Genomic DNA, 23,538 nt, shown 5'->3' on the forward strand with positions numbered 1-23,538 from the left:
CCCCGGGGGAAGGACAGCCCGGAGTGGGGAGGAGTAGTTGGAGACCAGAGTTAGAGAGGAGTCCCCCCCCCGGGGGAAGGACAGCCCGGAGTGGGGAGGAGTAGTTGGAGACCAGAGTTAGAGAGGAGTCCCCCCCCCGGGGGAAGGACAGCCCGGAGTGGGGAGGAGTAGTTGGAGACCAGAGTTAGAGAGGAGTCCCCCCCCCGGGGGAAGGACAGCCCGGAGTGGGGAGGAGTAGTTGGAGACCAGAGTTAGAGAGGAGTCCCCCCCCCGGGGGAAGGACAGCCCGGAGTGGGGAGGAGTAGTTGGAGACCAGAGTTAGAGAGGAGTCCCCCCCCCCGGGGGAAGGACAGCCCGGAGTGGGGAGGAGTAGTTGGAGACCAGAGTTAGAGAGGAGTCCCCCCCCCCGGGGGAAGGACAGCCCGGAGTGGGGAGGAGTAGTTGGAGACCAGAGTTAGAGAGGAGTCCCCCCCCCCGGGGGAAGGACAGCCCGGAGTGGGGAGGAGTAGTTGGAGACCAGAGTTAGAGAGGAGTCCCCCCCCCCGGGGGAAGGACAGCCCGGAGTGGGGAGGAGTAGTTGGAGACCAGAGTTAGAGAGGAGTCCCCCCCCCCCGGGGGAAGGACAGCCCGGAGTGGGGAGGAGTAGTTGGAGACCAGAGTTAGAGAGGAGTCCCCCCCCCCCGGGGGAAGGACAGCCCGGAGTGGGGAGGAGTAGTTGGAGACCAGAGTTAGAGAGGAGTCCCCCCCCCCGGGGGAAGGACAGCCCGGAGTGGGGAGGAGCAGTTGGAGACCAGAGTTAGAGAGGAGTCCCCCCCCCCCCGGGGGAAGGACAGCCCGGAGTGGGGAGGAGTAGTTGGAGACCAGAGTTAGAGAGGAGTCCGCCCCCCCGGGGGAAGGACAGCCCGGAGTGGGGAGGAGTAGTTGGAGACCAGAGTTAGAGAGGAGTCCCCCCCCCCCGGGGGAAGGACAGCCCGGAGTGGGGAGGAGTAGTTGGAGACCAGAGTTAGAGAGGAGTCCCCCCCCCCCCCCGGGGGAAGGACAGCCCGGAGTGGGGAGGAGTAGTTGGAGACCAGAGTTAGAGAGGAGTCCGCCCCCCCCCCGGGGGAAGGACAGCCCGGAGTGGGGAGGAGTAGTTGGAGACCAGAGTTAGAGAGGAGTCCGCCCCCCCCGGGGGAAGGACAGCCCGGAGTGGGGAGGAGTAGTTGGAGACCAGAGTTAGAGAGGAGTCCCCCCCCCCGGGGGAAGGACAGCCCGGAGTGGGGAGGAGTAGTTGGAGACCAGAGTTAGAGAGGAGTCCCCCCCCCCGGGGGAAGGACAGCCCGGAGTGGGGAGGAGTAGTTGGAGACCAGAGTTAGAGAGGAGTCCCCCCCCCCCCCGGGGGAAGGACAGCCCGGAGTGGGGAGGAGTAGTTGGAGACCAGAGTTAGAGAGGAGTCCCCCCCCCGGGGGAAGGACAGCCCGGAGCGGGGAGGAGTAGTTGGAGACCAGAGTTAGAGAGGAGTCCGCCCCCCCGGGGGAAGGACAGCCCGGAGTGGGGAGGAGTAGTTGGAGACCAGAGTTAGAGAGGAGTCCCCCCCCCCCGGGGGAAGGACAGCCCGGAGCGGGGAGGAGTAGTTGGAGACCAGAGTTAGAGAGGAGTCCCCCCCCCGGGGGAAGGACAGCCCGGAGTGGGGAGGAGTAGTTGGAGACCAGAGTAAGAGAGGAGTCCCCCCCCGGGGGAAGGACAGCCCGGAGTGGGGAGGAGTAGTTGGAGACCAGAGTTAGAGAGGAGTCCCCCCCCCCCCCCGGGGGAAGGACAGCCCGGAGTGGGGAGGAGTAGTTGGAGACCAGAGTTAGAGAGGAGTCCCCCCCCCCCGGGGGAAGGACAGCCCGGAGTGGGGAGGAGTAGTTGGAGACCAGAGTTAGAGAGGAGTCCCCCCCCCCGGGGGAAGGACAGCCCGGAGTGGGGAGGAGTAGTTGGAGACCAGAGTTAGAGAGGAGTCTCCCCCCCCCCCCCCCGGGGGAAGGACAGCCCGGAGTGGGGAGGAGTAGTTGGAGACCAGAGTTAGAGAGGAGTCTCCCCCCCCCCCCCCGGGGGAAGGACAGCCCGGAGTGGGGAGGAGTAGTTGGAGACCAGAGTTAGAGAGGAGTCCCCCCCCCCGGGGGAAGGACAGCCCGGAGTGGGGAGGAGTAGTTGGAGACCAGAGTTAGAGAGGAGTCCCCCCCCCCGGGGGAAGGACAGCCCGGAGTGGGGAGGAGTAGTTGGAGACCAGAGTTAGAGAGGAGTCCGCCCCCCCGGGGGAAGGACAGCCCGGAGTGGGGAGGAGTAGTTGGAGACCAGAGTTAGAGAGGAGTCCCCCCCCCCGGGGGAAGGACAGCCCGGAGCGGGGAGGAGTAGTTGGAGACCAGAGTTAGAGAGGAGTCCCCCCCCCGGGGGAAGGACAGCCCGGAGTGGGGAGGAGTAGTTGGAGACCAGAGTTAGAGAGGAGTCCCCCCCCCGGGGGAAGGACAGCCCGGAGTGGGGAGGAGTAGTTGGAGACCAGAGTTAGAGAGGAGTCCCCCCCCCGGGGGAAGGACAGCCCGGAGTGGGGAGGAGTAGTTGGAGAACAGAGTTAGAGAGGAGTCCGCCCGCCCGGGGGAAGGACAGCCCGGAGTGGGGAGGAGTAGTTGGAGACCAGAGTTAGAGAGGAGTCCCCCCCCGGGGAAGGACAGCCCGGAGTGGGGAGGAGTAGTTGGAGACCAGAGTTAGAGAGGAGTCTCCCCCCCCGGGGGAAGGACAGCCCGGAGCGGGGAGGAGTAGTTGGAGACCAGAGTTAGAGAGGAGTCCCCCCCCCCCGGGGGAAGGACAGCCCGGAGTGGGGAGGAGTAGTTGGAGACCAGAGTTAGAGAGGAGTCCCCCCCCCGGGGGAAGGACAGCCCGGAGTGGGGAGGAGTAGTTGGAGACCAGAGTTAGAGAGGAGTCCCCCCCCCGGGGGAAGGACAGCCCGGAGTGGGGAGGAGTAGTTGGAGACCAGAGTTAGAGAGGAGTCCCCCCCCCGGGGGAAGGACAGCCCGGAGTGGGGAGGAGTAGTTGGAGACCAGAGTTAGAGAGGAGTCCCCCCCCCCGGGGGAAGGACAGCCCGGAGTGGGGAGGAGTAGTTGGAGACCAGAGTAAGAGAGGAGTCCCCCCCCCGGGGGAAGGACAGCCCGGAGTGGGGAGGAGTAGTTGGAGACCAGAGTTAGAGAGGAGTCCCCCCCCCGGGGGAAGGACAGCCCGGAGTGGGGAGGAGTAGTTGGAGACCAGAGTTAGAGAGGAGTCCGCCCCCCGGGGGGAAGGACAACCGCCGGCCGGCACCTTGGTCAACAAGGGCTCGCGGGTGGGCGGGGCTATGACCTCACCCGCGCGCTGAGGCGGTTGAACGGCCGATCAGGGGCCACGTGACCCCGGAGCTGGCGGCGGCCTTTTAACACAGTGGGCGGGGCCCCGAGGCGTTGCGGGCTGCGATTGGTGAGCGCAGCTGTCAATCTACGAGTCGCAGCCAATAGAAGAGACGGACTCAGTGAGGAACTTTAAGCGCGGGCTGCGTGGCCGCAGTGCGCATGCTCGTTGCTGCTCGCAGTCCCCGGATGAGGCTCCGGTTTGAGGCAGGAGATAAAATGGCGGCGGGACTGAGGAGCGGCGGATGGTGCGGTGAGTGTGGATCAGAGAATCTCCGGCATTTACAGCAGCGCCGGCCTCTCTCAGGCAATCTCTAGGAACCTGGGGGCGAAGCGGGCGCGGGGCGCTGGAAGCGGGCACCTGGGTGGGGGGTGGTTCTTTGGGTGGAGCGGGCTGTGGGGGGCGAGTCTTTGGGTGAGGGGGTGGGGTGGAGCGGGCTGTGGGGTGTGGTTCTTTGGGGGTGGGGTGTTTGGGTTGACGTGCGCTCCTTGCGCTGCCTGCGTTTGTCTTCCGATTGCTCCCGCGAGGAGACTCGGTGTTTGGTGCCTTCCCGGATGCTTCTCCTCCACTTTGTGCGGTCTTGGGCCAGGGATTCCCAGGTGTCAGTGGGGATGTTACACTTTTTCAAGGAGTCTGAGGGTGTCCTTGAAGCGTTTCCTCTGCCCACCTGGTGCTCTCTTGCCGTGTCGGAGCTCCGAGTAGAGCGCTCGTTTTGGGAGTCTCATATCGGGCATGTGGACAATGTGACCCGTCCATCGGAGCTGATCGAGCGCGGTCAAAGCTTTGCTGCTGGGGATGTTGGCCTGAGCGAGAACACCGACGTTGGTGCGTCTATCCTGCCAATAGATTTGCAGGATCTTGCGGAGGCAGCGTTGGTGGTACCTCTCCAGTGCTTTGAGGTGCCTGCTGTACATGGTCCATGTCTCTGAGGCATACAGCAGGGCGGGTATCACTGCTGCTCTGTAGACCATGAGCTTAGTGCCGGGTTTGAGGTCCTGGTCTTCAAACACTCTCTTCCTCAGGCGACCGAAGGCTGCACTGGCACACTGATGGCGGTGTTGGACTTCGTCATCGCCGTCTGTCCTTGTTGACAGTAGGCTCCCGAGGTATGGAAAGTGGTCCACGTTGTGAGACTATGCCCCGAGACTATGCCCCCTAGTTCTAGACACTCCAGCCCGGGGAAACAACCTCTCGGCATCTACCCTGTCAATCCCCTTCAGAATCTTACATGTTTCAATGAGATCACCTCTCATTCTTCTAAACTCCAGAGAGTATTGGCCCATTCTACACAATCTCTCCTCGTAGGACAGCCCTCTCATCCCAGGAATCAATCTAGTGAACCTTCGTTGCACCGCCTCCAAGGCAAGTATATCCTTCCTTAGATAAGGAGACTAAAACTGTGCACAGTACTCCGGGTGTGGTCTGACCAAGGCCCTGTACAATTGGAGCAAGACTTCCTTACTCTTATACTCCAACCCCCTTGCAATAAACGCCAATATGTCACTTGCCTTCCTTATTGCTTGCTGTACCTGCACGCTAGCTTTCTGTGTTTCTTGCACGAGGACACCCAAATCTCTCTCAACACCAACATTTGAAAGTTTCTCACCATTTAAAAAATATTCTGTTTTTCTATTCTTCCTACCAAAGTGAATAACCTCACATTTCCCCACATTACACTCCATCTGCCACCTTACTGCCCACTCAGTCTTATCTATATCCCTTTGCAGAGTCTTTGTTCTCCTTACCGTCCCACCTAGATTTGTATCGTCAGCAAACTTGGATACATTACACATTGTCCCTTCATCTAGGTCATTAATATAGATTGTAAATAGCTGAGGCCCCAACACTGATCCTTGTGGCACCCCACTAGTTACAGCCTGCCAACCTGAAAAAGATCCGTTTATCCCTACTCTGTTTTCTGTCTGGTAACCAATCCTTGATCCATGCTACTGTATTACCCCAACCCCATGAGCCCTAACCTTGTGCAATAACCTTTTATGTGACACCTTATCGAATGCCTTTTGGAAATCTAAATATACTACATCCACTGGTTCCCCTTTATCTACCCTGCTAGTAACATCATCAAAAAACTCTAAATTTGTCAAACACTATTTCCCTTTCATAAAACCATGTTGACTTTGCCTAATCATGTTATGATTTTTCTAAGTGCCTGGATACCACTTCCTTAACAATGGATTCCAGTGTTTTCCGAATGACTTGTGTCGGGCTAACTGGCCTGTCGTTCCCTGTTTTTCCTCTTCCCTCCTTTCTTGAATAGCGGTGTTACATTTGCGACCTTCCAATCTGCTGGGATGATTCCAGAATCTAGGGAATTTTGGAAGATCAAAACCAATGCGTCCACTATCTCTTCAGCCACCTCTTTTACAACCCTAGGATGTAGGCCGTCGGGTCCAGGGGATTTGTCGGTTTTCAGTCCTATTAGTTTCTCAAGTACTTTTTCGCTACTCATATGAATTACGTTAAGTTCCTCACCCTCATTAGACCCTTGGTTCCCCACCATTTTTGATATGCTTTTTGTGTCTTCTACTGTGAAGACAGATACAAAATATTTGTTTAACGTTTCTGCCATTTCCTTATTCCCCATAATCATTTCTCCTGTCTCAGCCTCTAAGGGACCAATGTTTACTTTTGCTACTCTCTTCCTTCCTACATACTTGTAGACAATCTTACAATCTGCTTTTAGATTTCTTGCTCGTTTTCTGTCATTGCATTTTTTCCCTTTTTTATCAATTTTTGGTCACTCTTTGCTGGTTTCTGAAACTCTCTCAATCCTCAGGCTTACTATTATTCTTTGCAACATTATAAGCTTCTGTCAATCTAATGCTATCCTTACCTTCTTTAGTTAGCCATGGTTGGATCACTTCCCGTGGAGTTTTTGTGTTTCAATGGAATGTATTTTAGTTGAGAATTATGAAATATTTCTTTAAATGCTAGCCACTGCTTATCTACCGCCATACCTTTTAATCTATTTTTCCAATCTACCTCAGCCAACTCGCCCCTCATACCTATGTAATTGGCTTTATTTAAGTTTAAGACACTAGTTTTGGACTTAGGCAAGTCACTCTCTCAAAATTAATGTGAAGTTCTAACATATTATGATCACTCTGCCCCACTGGATCCTTTACTATGAGGTTGCTAATTAACCCGGTCTTATTACACAATACAAGTTCTAACATTGTTGGTTCCATGACATTTTGTTCCAGGAAACTGTCCCGAATGGATTCCATGAACCCATCCCGCAGACTCTTGCTCCACAGCCCTGTAGGTTACAGCTCTTCAAGTGTACACCCAAGTACTTTTTAAATGTGCTGAGGGTCTCTGCCTCTACCACCCTTTCAGGCAGTGAGTTCCAGACCCCCGACCACCCTCTGGGTGAAAAAAATTACATCTGCTCTGCACCCTCTAGTGGATGGACTGGGGAGAAAGGTCTTTACTAGCCGAGGCATAGAATATAAGAGCTGGGAGGTAATGCGTGAACTGTATAAAACACTAGTTAGGCCTCTGCTAGAATACTGCGTGCAGTTCTGGTCAACACATTACAGGAAGGGTGTGATTGCACCAGAGGGTGCAGAGGAGATTTACGGGGATTTTGCCTGGGCTGGGGAATTTTTGCTATGTGGAAAGATTGGATAGGCTGGGGTTGTTTTCTTTGGAACAGAGAAGGCCAAGGGGAGACTCGATTGAGGTGTATCAAATTATTAGGGGCCTAGATTGAGTGGATAGGAAGGACCTATTTCCCTTAGTGGAGAGGTCAATAGCCAGGGGGCATAGATTTAAAGCAGATGGTCCAAGGATTAGAGGGGTTTTGAGGTGAGTTTTTTACACCGAGGGTGGTGGAGGTCTGGAACTCACTGCCTGAAAGGGTGGTAGAGACAGAGACACTCATCACGTTTAAAAACTGCTTGGATATGCACTTGAAGTGCCGTAAGCTACCAGGCTATGGACCAAGTGCTGGAAAGTGGGATTAGAGGGGATAGATCTTTGTCAGCCGACTCGGACAAGATGGGCCGAATGGCGGCCTTCTGTGCAGTAAGTTTCTATGATTGTGTAACCCGGGGAGGATGGGCCCAGTGAGATCAGGCAGTGTGTAACCCGGGGAGGATGGGCCCAGTGAGATCAGACAGTGTGTAACCCGGGGAGGAGGGGCCCAGTGAGATCAGACAGTGTGTAACCCGGGGAGGATGGGCCCAGTGAGATCAGACAGTGTGTAACCCGGGGAGGATGGGCCCAGTGAGACCAGGCAGTGTGTAACCCGGGGAGGATGGGCCCAGTGAGATCAGACAGTGTGTAACCTGGGGAGGATGGGCCCAGTGAGATCAGACAGTGTGTAACCCGGGGAGGATGGGCCCAGTGAGATCAGACAGTGTGTAACCTGGGGAGGATGGGCCCAGTGAGATCAGACAGTGTGTAACCCGGGGAGGATGGGCCCAGTGAGATCAGACAGTGTGTAACCTGGGGAGGATGGGCCCAGTGAGATCAGACAGTGTGTAACCCGGGGAGGATGGGCCCAGTGAGACCAGGCAGTGTGTAACCCGGGGAGGATGGGCCCAGTGAGATCAGACCGTGTGTAACCTGGGGAGGATGGGCCCAGTGAGATCAGACAGTGTGTAACCCGGGGAGGATGGGCCCAGTGAGACCAGGCAGTGTGTAACCCGGGGAGGATGGGCCCAGTGAGATCAGTCAGTGTGTTACCTGGGAAAGATTGCCCCAGCTTCGGTTTGCCTAAAGCACAGGGAAATTGTACATTTCTATCCAGAACCTTGGTGATTTGCTGGAAGCCCAGGCGGGCATGGCGGGGATCTGAGAAAAGGGACAACATCAGACCGAAGTACTTGGACCCAAACTTTTATTTTTATGAAGCAGAAGAAATGTCTATTATATTACTTCACACTGTTGATATTGTTATTTTCTGTCCTGCCATAATTAGATTTCCTGGTGAAAGACTGAGTGATTGAGAGGTTCACAGCTGAGAGTAAACTGGGATTGTAGACTGAGGAACGACAGCAGGTGAACCAACACAGGATTGTGAGCACCAACCGGAGAGAACTCTTCCGATTCAGAGATCGATTGGGGAAAAAGGTCAGAGAGAGTCCCATTGACTCAGATACACACTGGTCCTGGAGATGGACTGGGGAGAAAGGTCAGAGAGAGTCCCATTGACTCAGATATTGAAATAAAAAGTAGATTTGCCTTTCTAAATCTAGGCTTTATTAACTTTAAAAATCCAGTAGCAGATCTTTCAACACCCAGTCCCAACCAAGGCTGTAGAGAACTGAATTTAAGATGGCCACCACAAATCACATGACATCAACTACCAATGAGTTTACAGCATATATCTCAAGGCAGGAAACAAACAACCAATTACAATACTTCTTACTAAACATGAAGAATAATCACCACATTCACCCCTCCTTTTAAAATATACTCCAACCTAAATAACCTTTACAATTTACAATTAATTATTTACAACTAAAACAATACAAATATAATATTTCAACAATTTTAAAACATTACTATCAATTTAAAAGTCCATTTTCAGTCGGTCGACCGGATATCTTGTTCGTGTCGACCTTCTTAACCCTGGTGAAATTCCTTGCCCTCCCACACCAGGAGACACAGAAGTATCTTCTGCAGGAAGGCTATCCATATCCCGATTATCAACGGTTTCCGGATTGGAAATCCCATCAGGAGGTAAACGGGGACGGTCATGAACATCCATCGAAGGCTGACTAATAGAAGTATAATTATCTGCAATAGGATTGGAAATATTTGTAGTATCTGTAACGACATCCACATTATCTGAATCATGACTATTGTTAATATCCTCAGAAGAGGGCTGGCCACCACAAGGAGCCAAGTCTTTAATTGAAACAGTACTTTCTTTCCCATCTTGGAATCGAATATGAGCATATTGGGAATTTGCCTCCAACAGCTCCACCTCCTCCACTAAAGGATCATATTTTGGCAATCTAACATGGCGTCGAAGCAGCACAGGTCCCTGCATAGTAAGCCATGAAGGTACCGAATATCCCGTAGTAGATCTCCGCGGATAGTTGAAGAGCCTTTCATGGGGGGTCACATTAGTAGCTGTTGAAAGCAATGATCTAATGGAATGCAGGGCATCAGGCAGTACCATTTCCCACTGTGTATTCTTAAGGTTCTGGGATGTCAAAGCCAACATAACTGCCTTCCAGATCACCCCATTGTATCATTCGCACTGTCCATTACCCTGGGGATTATACGGGGTAGTTCTACTGGTAGAGATTCCCCGACTCTGAAGGTATTCCTTCAACTGGGAAGACATAAAAGAACTTCCCTGATCCGAATGGATATACGCAGGCATCCCAAAGATGACAAAAAGTTGAGTCAGACATTTGATAACTGTAGCAGCTGATACATCTGCGCAAGGAAAAGCAAAAGGGAACCTTGAAAACTCATCCACAACAGTAAATATATATCGATTTTGAGTCGTTGAAGGAAGAGGCCCCTTAAAATCGACGCTCAAACGTTCAAAAGGAGAAGTAGCCTTTATAAGATGAGCTCGTTGAGGCTTAAAGAAATTCGGTTTACACCGAGCACAGATAGAACATGATGAAGTCATCTGCTTGACGTCTTCAACTGAAAAGGGCAAATTCTTACTGCGTACGAAGTGTATCATCCGCGTAACCCCAGGATGGCATAAGGCATTGTGAAGATTAATAAGCGTATCTCCGTGAATCACAGAACAATAAGCCCTCGACAGCGCATCAGCAGCAACATTATCCTTCCCCGGACGATAAACTATATCAAAATGGTAACATGCCAACTCAATCCTCCACCTCATTATTTTATCATTCTTAATCTTTCCAAAATGTTTGACATCAAACATAAAGGACACAGACTTTTGATCAGTTCCCAACGTAAAATGTCGCCCCGATAAATAATGCCTCCATTTACGCAGTGCTTCTACTATTGCATACGCCTCTTTATTGAGGAATGCCTTTTTTCGCTATTGTTCAAGGTACGTGAGAAAAAGGCCACAGGTCTTCCATTTTGGTTCAGCGTAGCCCCAATTGCAAAATCAGAAGCATCCGTCTCAATCACAAAAGGAACCTGCTCCTCAATAGAATGCACAACTGCTCCAAGGATATCCTTTTTAAAATGATCAAAACACGTCCTGGCCTCCCATGATAGAGGATATGTCGTAACCCGAATAAGAGGCCGGATCTTCTGTGAAAAATTTGCAATCCAATTAGAATAGTAAGAAAACAGTCCAACAACTCGTTGCAAAGCCTTAGAATTAGTAGGACAAGGTAAATCAATCAATGGTCGCAGATGTTCTGGGTCTGGTTTAATCTTGTTTCCCGAGATAATGTACCCCAGTAGATTTACCTCAGTGGTCGAAAAGGTACACTTCTCTTTATTGAAAGTTAAACCAACTTTTTCCGCAGCTTGAAGGAATCTTTCTAAATTAGAATCATGCTCCACCCTTGATTTGCCACACACCGTGATGTCATCTAAGTATGAAAAGGTGTCAGAGAGAGAGCGAGAGAGAGAGAGTTATCACTTAGAAAAGCATCCATTGCCCGTTGAAAACAAGCAACACCATTAGTAACACCAAATGGTATTCGGCAAAACTGATACAGCTTTCCGCCAGCCTCAACGGCCGTATATGGTTGATCCCTCTTAACAATAGGAATCTGATGAGCACTCTTTAAATCAATAGTGCTAAAAACCTTATACTGAGATACTTTGTTGATAAGCTCATCAATCTTAGGCAAAGGGTACGTATCTAATTGAGTATACCTATTAATGGTTTGGGAGTAGTCTATCACCATTCGTTTCTTATGTCTCTCGTTAGTGGTGACAACTACCTGTGCCCGCCAAGACGAACAACTAGGTTCAATGATTCCTTCCAATAAAAGACGTTGAACTTCAGAATTAATCAATTCTCTATCCTGACTGCTATACCTTCTTGACTTGGTAGCAATTGGCTTACAATCTGGCATCAAATTGGAAAAAAGTGATAATGGAGAAATGGAAGGTGTTAATCCACAAATAGATAAAGGTGGCTTAGTCCCTCCAAACGAAAGACTGAGAGACTCGTGTAATTGAAGCACATCATGACCAATCAAAATATCCGCACAGAGATTAGGCAGAACAGATAGGCGTATATCAGTATACATATGACCTAGAAGAATCAATTTCACAAGGCAACAACCAGCTACTTGTGAAGTGAGAGTCGTCTGAGCCATACACACCTGATAAGTAACAGGCGAAATTTTCAAACGCTTCTCCTTCGCAAACTGAAGACTTATAGATACGGGCAGTACCGAGAGTTTTATAAGGGCCTTCACTTCTAACCCATTAACTTGGGCCGTAACTATAGCTTTGTTTAGGCCATGAGCAAATGCAGCAGAAATTGATGCAATAAACGCCCTATCTAAAGGCTGAATAGTCGCAGAGGAGGTAATTGAACCTGATGATTTACAAACACGTGCATAATGACCTCTCTTGCCGCATTTACTACACACAGCCTCCCGAGCAGGGCACTTCAGACGAGGGTGCCGGACGTTCCCACAAAAATAACACTTCTAAATCCAAGAGGCAACAGCCACCGAAGTAGAAACTGTTTCAGAATCTAGTAAACCACTCCTATTAAGTCCACATAATTCCTTTTCATTTGGAACTGCCGAAACCACAGTTGCAGGCCGATTAAAAAGAGCATAAGAATCCGAACTTCTCTGAGCCACATCCAATGTAGAGGCTTGCTCGAAAGCACTCTTACGATCCAAAGTCTTATTTTCTAACAACCGCTGACTAATTGATCTAGACAGTAATCCATTAAAAGCATCCCGTACCGATTCTTCCTTATATTCTTCTGCTGTCACGGCCTTATAATTACAGTTAGCACTAAGGCGCCGAAGTGCTTGTAAATAAGTATCCAAAGATTCTCCCACCTGCTGCCTACGGGCAGATAGAAGGTGACGTGCAAATACCTCATTCTTTGGTTTAACAAAAATCTTTTCCAATGTAGAAATAGCCAATGCGTAAGTTTCACAGTCCAAAATATACTTATACACATCCGCAGCAATGTAGTTGATCAGCATATTCAGCTTATTTAGAGACTCTTGATCCAACGCACCCAAAAAGTTTTTTAATGTACGATACCAGTGTTTCCATTTATCATCCACTCCTGCAGAATTAGGGTCAGCATTGAATCGTTCCGGTTGAAGATATCGCTCCATTCTAACTTAAAGTTAATAAATTGAAATAAAGAGTAGATTTGCCTTTCTAAATCTAGGCTTTATTAACTTTAAAAATCCAGTAGCAGATCTTTCAACACCCAGTCCCAACCAAGGCTGTAGAGAACTGAATTTAAGATGGCCACCACAAATCACATTACATCAACTACCAATGAGTTTACAGCATATATCTCAAGGCAGGAAACAAACAACCAATTACAATACTTCTTACTAAACATAAAGAATAATCACCACAGATACACACTGGTCCTGGAGATGGACTGGGGAGAAAGTTCAGAGAGAGCCCCATTGACTCAGATACTCACTGGTCCTGGAGATGGACTGGGGAGAAAGGTCAGAGAGTCCCATTGACTCAGATACACACTGGTCCTGGAGATGGACTGGGGAGAAAGGTCAGAGAGTCCCATTGACTCAGATACACACTGGTCCTGGAGATGGACTGGGGAGAAAGGTCAGAGAGAGTCCCATTGACTCAGATACACACTGGTCCTGGAGATGGACTGGGGAGAAAGTTCAGAGAGAGTCCCATTGACTCAGATGATGTCCCCACACTATTACTGCAGATTTGGTTTCCCCAATCTATACATAGCTTAAAATCCCCCATGACTACTATATTACCCTTGCTACATGCACCTCTAGTTCCCTGAATTATACGCCGCCCTACATTACAACTACAGTTTGGGGCCTATAAACACCTCCAACCAATGTTTTCTGCCCCTTGCTGTTTCTTGGCTCCACCCAAACTGATTTTTTAACTTTATTTTCGGAGCTAAGATCATTTCTCTCTCATGTCTTTATCCCATCCTTTATCGACATGAGACCAAAACTGTGCGCGGTACTCCGGGTGTTGTCTCACCAAAGCCCTGTCCAATTGTAGCAAGACTTCCTCACTGTTGTATCCCAACCCCTTGTAATAAAGGCCAACATGCCATCCGCCTGCCCAATTGCTCGCGGTACCTGCATGCTAACTTTGTTTCCTGTACGAGAACACCTAAATCTCTCTGAACACCAACATTTAATAATTTTTCACCATTTAAAAAAGGTTCTGTTTTTCTGTTCTTCCTACTAAAGTGAATACGCACACATTTCCCCACATTATATTCCATCTGTCACCTTACTGCCCGCACACTTAGACTGCCCATATCCCTTTGCAGGCTCTGTGTCCCCATAGCTTACTGTCCCACCTAGCTTTGTATCAGCAGCAAACTTGGATCCATTGCACTCGGTCCCTTCATCTAAGTCAGTAATATAGATTGTAAATAGCAGAGGCCCCAGCACTGATCCTTGTGGCACCCCACTAGCCTGCCAAGCTGAAAATGTCCTGTTTATCCCTACTCTCTGTTTTCTGTCAGTTAACCAATCCTCTATCAATGCTAATAGTCATAATGGCACAGAAGGAGGCCATTCGGCCCATCGAGTCCGTGCCGGCTCTCTGTGGAGCAATCCAGTCAGTCCCATTCCCCCGCTCTATCCCCGTAGCCCTGCAAGTTTATTTCCCTCAAGTGCCTATCCAGTCTCCCCTTGAAAACATCGAGTGTCTCCGCTTCCACCACTTCCATCGGCAGCGAGTTCCCGGTCCTCACCACTCGCTGCGTAAAAAGGTTTTTATTCTCATCCCCCCTGTATCTCTTGTCCAAAACCTTAAATCTGTGTCCCCTAGTCCTCGTACCATCCATTAGTGGGAACAGCCTTTCCCTGTCTAGTCTATCCAAACCCGTCATAATCTTGTTCACCTCGATCAAATCACCCCTCAACCTCCTTTGCTCTAATGAAAACAAATCCAGCTTCTCCAACCTGTCCTTGTAGCTAATATATTCCCCTCAACCCCATGAGTCCTTATCTTGCACAGCAACCTTTTATGTGGCACCTTATCAAATGCCTTTTGGCAATCCAAATATTTGACATCCACCAGTTCCCCATTATCTATCCAGCTAGTTGCATCCTCAAAAAACACTAATAGCATGATTTCTCTTTCATAAAACCATGTTGACTCCGCCTGATCATATGATTTTCTAAGTGCCCTCTTACCCCTCCCTTAATAATGGATTCCAGCATTTTCCTGACGCCAGGCTCACTGGCCTGTAGTTCCCTGCTTTCTCTCTTCCCCCTTTCTAGAATAGCGGGGTTACTTTTTCTACCTTCTAATCCGCTGGGACTGTTCCAGAATCTAGGGAATTTTGGAAGATCACAACCAATGCATCCACTCTCTCTTCAGCCACCTCTTGTAGAGCCCTAGGATGTCGGCCGTCAGGTCCTGGGGATTTGTCGGTTTTTAGTCCCATTAGTTTCTCAAGTACTTTTTTTCTCGAAGGAACTTAAAGTAATTGATGTCAGTCCTTTCATTAGTCCCTTGGTTCCCTGCTATTTTTGGTACGCTATTTGTGTTTTCTACTGTGAAGACAGATACAAAATATTTGTTTAAAGTCTCTGCCATTTCCTCATTTCCCATTATAATTTCTCCTGTCTCAGCCTCTAAGGGACCAATGCTTACTTTTTGCTACTCTTCATGTTTACTTACTTTCAGAAGCTCCTACAATTTTTAAATGTTTCTTGCTGGTGTACTCAGTCGATTTTTCTCCCTTTTTTATCAATTTTTGGTCATCGTTTGCTGGTTAACAGAATTAAACTTCCCAATGCAATTTCACATGCTAAAGGTCTGCTTCTGTAAATAGCATTCAGGTACATTTATCATTTATTACTCGCTCAGGAACAAAGTTCGAGGTTGATACTATAGAAACTTGGGACCAGACAGCACAGAATGAGGCCATTGGGCACAGCGGGCCTGTACCGGCTCTTTGAAAGAGCAGACCAATGTGTCCCACTCCCCTGCTCTGTGCCCAGAGCACTGCTAATGTTCTCCCCTTCGTGTGTTTCACTAATTCAGGTTTAAAAGTTACTATTGTCTCTGCTCCCATCACTCATTCAGACATTGCATTCCAGATCATAACACGATGCCTAAAAACAATCTTATCTTACCTCCCCTCTGGCATTTTGTCAATTACGTTAAATCCGTCTCCTCTGTTTACCGACCCTTCTGTCAGTGGGTACAGTTGCTCCTTATTTACTCTATGGAAACACCTTCATGATTTTGAACACCTCTATTAAATCTCCCAATTAACATTTTTCTGCTCTAAAGAGAACCTGCGAGGAGTTGGCAGCAGCAGCGAGGAGGCATAAATACAGCGGGAGGCCGAGGACAGCGCGGACCTGCGAGGAGTCGGCAGCAGCAGCGAGGAGGCATAAATACAGCGGGAGGCCGAGGACAGCGCGGACCTGCGAGGAGTCGGCAGCAGCAGCGAGGAGGCATAAATACAGCCGGAGGCCGAGGACAGCGCGGACCTGCGAGGAGTCGGCAGCAGCAGCGAGGAGGCATAAATACAGCGGGAGGCCGAGGACAGCGCGGACCTTCAAGGAGTCGGCAGCAGTGAGGAGACAGCTACAAGTCCGGCGAATTCCAAAAGTACAGCAAAATCGAGGAGAGACGTCACAGGACTGCAGGAAAGTGAGAGCGGGAGCAGTCAAACTGCAAAACCGCTAAAGTGACGTCGCAACCAGGGAAGGAGCTGATTGGGAAGTAGGACCTGGTGAGTATTTCTACAGTCCAGTCGTTAAAGTGAAAGTAAGGTCTCTAGTTTTGCATAAGTAGTGTTTAAAGGGAAGTAAGGTCCCGAGTGTATTTAATATTCTTTAAAGGGAGTAAATTAAGGGTAGGACATGGCAGGGCAGCTCGGCAGTGTGGAGTGCTCCTCCTGTGCTATGTGGGAAGTCGGGGACACTTTCGGTGTCCAGGGCGAACATGTGTGCAGGAAGTGTCTCCAGCTGCAGCAACTCGAAATCCACGTTTCTGAGCTGGAGCTGCGGCTGGAGTCACTGTGGAGCATCCGCGAAGCTGAGATCTTCATAGCTTGTCTAACGAGGTGGTCAGACGGAATGGGTGACCGCCAGACAGAGTAAAAGAACTAGGAAGGTAGTGCAGGGTCCATCTCCCTCGCCAACAGATTTTCCGTTTTGGATACTGCTGGGGGAGATGCTTTCTGAGGGGAATGCAGCAAGAGCCAAGTCCGTGGCACTACGAGTGGCTCAGCTGCACAGGAGGGGAGGAAAAAGAGTGGGAGAGCAATAGTGATGGGGGATTCTATCGTAAGGGGAACAGATAGACATTTCTGTGGCTGCAGATGTGACTCCAGGATGGTATGTTGCCTCCTTGGTGCCAGGGTCAGGGATGTCACTGAACGGCTGCAGGGCATTCTGAAGGGGGAGGGCGAACAGTCAGAGGTCGTGGTTCACATTGGTACCAAGGACATAGATAGAAAGCGGGATGAGGTCCTGCAACAAGAATTTAGGGAGCTAGGTAGCAGATTAAAAAGCAGGACCTCAAAGGTTGTAATCTCTGGATTGCTCCCGGTGCCACGTGCTAGTGAGAAAATAGGAATAGGTGGATAGAGCAGATGAATGTGTGGCTGAAGAGTTGGTGCAGGAGGGAGGGCTTTAGTTTCCTGGATCACTGGCTCTGCTTCTGGGGAAGGTGGGACCTGTACAAGTCGGACGGTTTGCACCTGAACCGGAACGGGACCAACATCCTTGCAGGGAGGTTTGTTAGTACTGTTGGGAGTTTAAACTAACTTGGCAGGGGGATGGGATACAGAGTGGAGCTACAGTAGAGGGTGATGCACAGCCAAATATAGAGGAAAAAACAGGTCAGCCTGCAAGGCAGAGCAAATATGTAACGGCACAAGGGAGCATGGCAAGGCTGGATGGCATTTATTTTAATGCAAGGAGTCTTGCGAGTAAAGCAGATGAATTCAAGGTGTTGATGAACACATGGGAGTATGATATTGTTGCTATCACAGACATGGTTGAGGGAGGGGCAGGACTGGCAGCTCAGTATTCCAGGGTATAGAATCTTCAGGCAAGACAGGGGTGTAAAAGAGGAGGGGGTGTCGCAATATTAATCAAGGAGTCAATTACTGCTGTAAGGAGAGATGATATCTTAGCAGGTTCTCAATGATTTATCTCCAGAAGGTTCCTGAACACCGGCGCTAGACTGATTCACCTGTCGTTCATTGGTTTACCACACGCTCCGTTTTTAAACGAGGGGGTAACATTTGCAAATCCCCAGTCCTGTGGCACCACTCCCCTATCCAAGGAGGATTCAAAGATTGTGGCCAGAGCCTTCCTTCTCTCAGTAACCCAGGATGCATCCCATCCAGACCATGACACTTCCACTTTGAGCGCTGTCAACTGTTTCACTACATCCTCTTGGTCTATTTATATCCTGTCCAATTTCACTACCACCCTCTCCTTCACTGTAACATTGGCAGCATCCTCTTCTTTAGTGAAGGCAGATGCAAAGTACTCATTCAGTACCTCAGCCATGCCCACTGCATCCACCAGAATCACAGAAATCACAGAAACCCCACAGTGCAGATGGAGGCCATTTCGGCCCATCGAGTCTGCACTGACACATATCCCACCCGATCCCCGTAACCCCTACACCAACACATATCCCACCTTATCTCCGTAACCCCACGTATTTAATCCCCCTAACACTAAGGGTCAATTTATCATAGCCAATCAACCTAACCCGCACATCTTTGGACTGTGGGAGGAAACCGGAGCACCCGGGGAAAACCCACGCAAACACGGGGAGAATGTGCAAACTCCACACAGACAGTCACCCGAGGCCGGATTCGAACCCGGGTCCCTGGCGCTGTGAGGCAACAGTGCTAACCACTATGCCACGTGAAGATTCCCCTTTTGCTCCTTAATCATCGCACCTTTCCGTTGACTCTCCTTTGAGGCTTTACATGTTTAAGAAAGATTTTAATGTTCCCTATTCTATTCCCACTAATCTTTCCTCAGTTTTTCCGTGCCCCTCTTAGTTTGTTTTTGATTTCTCCTCTGTACTTTCTGTATTCAGCTTGATTCCCTACGGTGCTGCTGTTGTTGTCGTGTGTTTATTATACCAGAGTCTGCGTGTGTCAAACAGCAGAAAACTCCATCTTACAAGGTCTCAAATTTGGTTATAACTTAATGCCGGCGAATAACATCAACTTAAGTTTGGAGAAATTACTGATCCGGGACTGAATCACTTTCACATTTCCCCAGTGGGGAAAGGGAAGGACGCTGACTGAGAGTTTGTTAGACACACAGCGGGACACGCGCACACGTGGAGAATTATAATTGTAAAACAGCAGTCAGATCAAACCAGTTATGTATTTAAGAGGTTTCCAGATATTGTAAGACCCCTAAAGATATTGCGTCACCAATCTGCTTAAAGTGACACCACTGTTAATATTAGTGGAGCAGTGGTGAATGTCCTCCCCTCCTACAGTGCTCGTTAGTCAAGTGCTGACACCATGAGCGATGTCCTCGGCTTTATTACAGGAGGAATAGCGAATAACAGCAAGTGATGTTAAACTGTTAGAACAGACTGGTTAGGCCTCAGCTGGAGTATGGTTTGCAATTCTGGGCACCGCACTTTAGGGAGGATATCAAGGCCTTGGAGATGGTGCAGAAGAGATTTGAGAGAATTGTACTAAGGATCAGGGACTTCAGTTCTGGGGAGAGACTGGTTTGTTCCCTTCAGAGCAGAGTTGGTTAAACGAAGATTTTATAGAGCTGTTGAAACTCATGATTGGTTTTGATGAGTAAATAAGGAGAAACTGTTTCCATTGGCAGAAGGGGTCAGTAACCAGACGACGCAGATTTAAAGTGAGTGGAAAAAGAGCCACAGGCGAGGTGAGGAAACATTGTGTTACACAGCGAGTTAGTGTGATCTGGAATGCATTGCCCGAAAGGGTGGTGAGGTAACATTGTGTTACACAGCGAGTTAGTGAGATCTGGAATGCATTGTCCGAAAGGGTGGTGAGGTAACATTGTGTTACACAGCGAGTTAGTGAGATCTGGAATGCATTGTCCGAAAGGGTGGTGAGGTAACATTGTGTTACACAGCGAGTTAGTGTGATCTGGAATGCATTGCCCGAAAGGGTGGTGAGGTAACATTGTGTTACACAGCGAGTTAGTGTGATCTGGAATGCATTGTCCGAAAGGGTGGTGAGGTAACATTGTGTTACACAGCGAGTTAGTGTGATCTGGAATGCATTGTCCGAAAGGGTGGTGAGGTAACATTGTGTTACACAGTGAGTTAGTGTGATCTGGAATGCATTGCCCGAAAGGGTGGTGAGGTAACATTGTGTTACACAGCGAGTTAGTGTGATCTGGAATGCATTGTCCGAAAGGGTGGTGAGGTAACATTGTGTTACACAGTGAGTTAGTGAGATCTGGAATGCATTGTCCGAAAGGGTGGTGAGGTAACATTGTGTTACACAGCGAGTTAGTGTGATCTGGAATGCATTGTCCGAAAGGGTGGTGAGGTAACATTGTGTTACACAGTGAGTTAGTGTGATCTGGAATGTATTGTCCGAAAGGGTGGTGAGGTAACATTGTGTTACACAGTGAGTTAGTGTGATCTGGAATGTATTGTCCGAAAGGGTGGTGAGGTAACATTGTGTTACACAGCGAGTTAGTGTGATCTGGAATGCATTGTCCGAAAGGGTGGTGAGGTAACATTGTGTTAAACAGTGAGTTAGTGTGATCTGGAATGCATTGTCCGAAAGGGTGGTGAGGTAACATTGTGTTACACAGCGAGTTAGTGTGATCTGGAATGCATTGCCTGAAAGGGTGGTGAGGTAACATTGTGTTACACAGCGAGTTAGTGTGATCTGGAATGTATTGTCCGAAAGGGTGGTGAGGTAACATTGTGTTACACAGCGAGTTAGTGAGATCTGGAATGCATTGTCCGAAAGGGTGGTGAGGTAACATTGTGTTACACAGCGAGTTAGTGAGATCTGGAATGCATTGCCCGAAAGGGTGGTGAGGTAACATTGTGTTACACAGCGAGTTAGTGAGATCTGGAATGCATTGCCCGAAAGGGTGGTGAGGTAACATTGTGTTACACAGCGAGTTAGTGAGATCTGGAATGTATTGTCCGAAAGGGTGGTGAGGTAACATTGTGTTACACAGCGAGTTAGTGTGATCTGGAATGCATTGCCCGAAAGGGTGGTGAGGTAACATTGTGTTACACAGCGAGTTAGTGTGATCTGGAATGCATTGCCCGAAAGGGTGGTGAGGTAACATTGTGTTACACAGCGAGTTAGTGAGATCTGGAATGCATTGTCTGAAAGGGTGGTGAGGTAACATTGTGTTACACAGCGAGTTAGTGAGATCTGGAATGCATTGTCCGAAAGGGTGGTGAGGTAACATTGTGTTACACAGCGAGTTAGTGAGATCTGGAATGCATTGTCCGAAAGGGTGGTGAGGTAACATTGTGTTACACAGTGAGTTAGTGAGATCTGGAATGCATTGTCCGAAAGGGTGGTGAGGTAACATTGTGTTACACAGCGAGTTAGTGAGATCTGGAATGCATTGTCCGAAAGGGTGGTGAGGTAACATTGTGTTACACAGCGAGTTAGTGAGATCTGGAATGCATTGTCCGAAAGGGTGGTGAGGTAACATTGTGTTACACAGCGAGTTAGTGTGATCTGGAATGCATTGTCCGAAAGGGTGGTGAGGGAACATTGTGTTACACAGCGAGTTAGTGAGATCTGGAATGTATTGTCCGAAAGGGTGGTGAGGTAACATTGTGTTACACAGCGAGTTCGTGTGATCTGGAATGTATTGTCCGAAAGGGTGGTGAGGTAACATTGTGTTACACAGCGAGTTAGTGAGATCTGGAATGCATTGTCCGAAAGGGTGGTGAGGTAACATTGTGTTACACAGCGAGTTAGTGTGATCTGGAATGCATTGCCCGAGAGGGTGGTGAGGTAACATTGTGTTACACAGCGAGTTCGTGTGATTTGGAATGTATTGTCCGAAAGGGTGGTGAGGTAACATTGTGTTACACAGCGAGTTAGTGAGATCTGGAATGCATTGTCCGAAAGGGTGGTGAGGTAACATTGTGTTACACAGCGAGTTAGTGAGATCTGGAATGCATTGCCCGAAAGGGTGGTGAGGTAACATTGTGTTACACAGCGAGTTAGTGTGAGCTGGAATGCATTGTCCGAAAGGGTGGTGAGGTAACATTGTGTTACACAGCGAGTTAGTGTGATCTGGAATGCATTGTCCGAAAGGGTGGTGAGGTAACATTGTGTTACACAGCGGGTTAGTGTGATCTGGAATGCATTGTCCGAAAGGGTGGTGAGGTAACATTGTGTTACACAGCGAGTTAGTGAGATCTGGAATGCATTGTCCGAAAGGGTGGTGAGGTAACATTGTGTTACACAGCGAGTTAGTGTGATCTGGAATGTATTGTCCGAAAGGGTGGTGAGGTAACATTGTGTTACACAGTGAGTTAGTGTGATCTGGAATGCATTGTCCGAAAGGGTGGTGAGGTAACATTGTGTTACACAGCGAGTTAGTGTGATCTGGAATGCATTGTCCGAAAGGGTGGTGAGGTAACATTGTGTTGCACAGCGAGTTAGTGTGATCTGGAATGCATTGTCCGAAAGGGTGGTGAGGTAACATTGTGTTACACAGCGAGTTAGTGAGATCTGGAATGCATTGCCCGAAAGGGTGGTGAGGTAACATTGTGTTACACAGGGAGTTAGTGAGATCTGGAATGCATTGTCCGAAAGGGTGGTGAGGTAACATTGTGTTACACAGCGAGTTAGTGTGATCTGGAATGCATTGCCCGAAAGGGTGGTGAGGTAACATTGTGTTACACAGCGAGTTAGTGAGATCTGGAATGCATTGTCCGAAAGGGTGGTGAGGTAACATTGTGTTACACAGCGAGTTAGTGAGATCTGGAATGCATTGTCCGAAAGGGTGGTGAGGTAACATTGTGTTACACAGCGAGTTAGTGAGATCTGGAATGCATTGTCCGAAAGGGTGGTGAGGTAACATTGTGTTACACAGCGAGTTAGTGTGATCTGGAATGCATTGTCCGAAAGGGTGGTGAGGTAACATTGTGTTACACAGCGAGTTAGTGTGATCTGGAATGCATTGTCCGAAAGGGTGGTGAGGTAACATTGTGTTACACAGCGAGTTAGTGTGATCTGGAATGCATTGTCCGAAAGGGTGGTGAGGTAACATTGTGTTACACAGCGAGTTAGTGTGATCTGGAATGCATTGCCCGAAAGGGTGGTGAGGTAACATTGTGTTACACAGCGAGTTAGTGTGATCTGGAATGCATTGTCCGAAAGGGTGGTGAGGTAACATTGTGTTACACAGCGAGTTAGTGAGATCTGGAATGTATTGTCCGAAAGGGTGGTGAGGTAACATTGTGTTACACAGCGAGTTAGTGAGATCTGGAATGCATTGTCCGAAAGGGTGGTGAGGTAACATTGTGTTACACAGCGAGTTAGTGTGAGCTGGAATGCATTGTCCGAAAGGGTGGTGAGGTAACATTGTGTTACACAGCGGGTTAGTGTGATCTGGAATGCATTGTCCGAAAGGGTGGTGAGGTAACATTGTGTTACACAGCGGGTTAGTGTGATCTGGAATGCATTGTCCGAAAGGGTGGTGAGGTAACATTGTGTTACACAGCGAGTTAGTGAGATCTGGAATGCATTGTCCGAAAGGGTGGTGAGGTAACATTGTGTTACACAGCGAGTTAGTGAGATCTGGAATGCATTGTCCGAAAGGGTGGTGAGGTAACATTGTGTTACACAGCGAGTTAGTGAGATCTGGAATGCATTGCCCGAAAGGGTGGAGGAAGCAGATTCTGTTGTAACATTGAAAAGGGAATTGGATAAATACTTGAAGGGAAAACATTTACAGGGCTATGGGGAAAGAGAGGGACAGTGGTAATAATGGGATCGCTCTTCCAAAGAGTCAGCACCAGTGTGATGGGCTGAATGACCTCCTGTGCTGTATC

General features: G+C 49.1%; 1 protein-coding gene across 4 annotated transcripts in view; it reads left to right on the plus strand.

Moving 5' to 3' along the window:
• Positions 1 to 2,692: 2,692 nt before the first annotated feature.
• The window catches only part of LOC147084188 (uncharacterized), a 39,131-nt gene continuing 18,285 nt past the window's right edge, over positions 2,693 to 23,538 (plus strand). The window contains exons 1-3 of one of the 4 annotated variants that reach the window (XM_085979445.1): positions 2,702 to 3,648; positions 8,345 to 8,557; positions 15,799 to 16,246. The gene's annotated coding sequence lies outside the window, so the exon portion shown is untranslated. Of the gene's footprint in view, positions 3,649 to 8,060; positions 8,246 to 8,344; positions 8,558 to 15,798; positions 16,247 to 23,538 lie in introns of those variants that run through there. The other 3 variants (XM_085979447.1, XM_085979448.1, XM_085979449.1) reach the window with 3 other exon arrangements.

Source organism: Somniosus microcephalus, unplaced genomic scaffold (genome assembly GCF_052327205.1).
Source record: "Somniosus microcephalus isolate GS21.2 unplaced genomic scaffold, FLI_Smic_1.0 unresolved_chr9, whole genome shotgun sequence".
NCBI lineage: Eukaryota > Metazoa > Chordata > Chondrichthyes > Squaliformes > Somniosidae > Somniosus > Somniosus microcephalus.